An 849-nucleotide genomic window follows, 5' to 3' on the forward strand; every position below is an offset into this window, starting at 1 on the left:
ATTGTCCAGGTGCGTATAAAGCATTATTACTCTTATATGAAAAGTTTGGATGGTTCTTCCAATTTGGGTTATAGGTATTCGAATAGGGGCTTCCTTGAGCATAGTTTACTTGCTCTGTTTGGATTCCAGTCAAGAGTTGACATTCCGCAGGGGTGTGGCCTTGGATTCCACAGACCTCGCAATTCTGAGTTATAGCAACCACGGCGGTTGGTGGTGATACGTTTAAACTTTCAATTTTCTGGACCAAAGCATCCACTTTTGCATTAACGTGATCAAGGTTACTTATCTCGTACATGCCAGTTTTCGGTTGAGGTTTTTCCACTGTTGTTCGTTCGGTTCCCCACTGATAGTGGTTTTGGGCCATGCTCTCGATAAGCTGGTAAGCATCAGCATAAGGTTTGTTCATTAGTGCACCACCTGCAGCGGCGTCTATTGTTAACCTTGTATTGTATAAGAGACCATTATAAAATGTGTGAATTACTAACCAGTCTTCCAAACCATGGTGTGGGCAAAGTCTCATCATGTCTTTGTATCTTTCCCATGCTTCGAAAAGAGACTCGTTGTCTTTCTGTTTAAATCCGTTTATCTGGGCTCTTAACATAGCTGTTTTGCTTGGCGGAAAATATCGGGCAAGAAAAACTTTCTTCAACTCGTTCCATGTGGTGACTGAGTTGGAAGGTAGAGATTGAAGCCATCTTCTAGCGCTATCTCTTAATGAGAAAGGAAAAAGACGAAGTCGAATTGCCTCTGAAGTGACACCATTAGCTTTAACAGTATCAGCATATTGAACAAATATGGATAAATGAAGGTTTGGATCTTCGGTAAGATTTCCAGAGAATTGGTTCTGTT

The 849-nt window shown here is 41.3% G+C and overlaps 1 pseudogene; it reads left to right on the forward strand.

Moving 5' to 3' along the window:
- Positions 1-494: 494 nt before the first annotated feature.
- LOC127133778 (uncharacterized) lies at positions 495-594 on the forward strand (annotated as a pseudogene).
- The last annotated feature ends 255 nt before the right edge of the window (positions 595-849 follow it).

This window comes from Lathyrus oleraceus, chromosome 3 (assembly GCF_024323335.1).
Source record: "Lathyrus oleraceus cultivar Zhongwan6 chromosome 3, CAAS_Psat_ZW6_1.0, whole genome shotgun sequence".
Taxonomy (NCBI): Eukaryota; Viridiplantae; Streptophyta; class Magnoliopsida; order Fabales; family Fabaceae; genus Lathyrus; species Lathyrus oleraceus.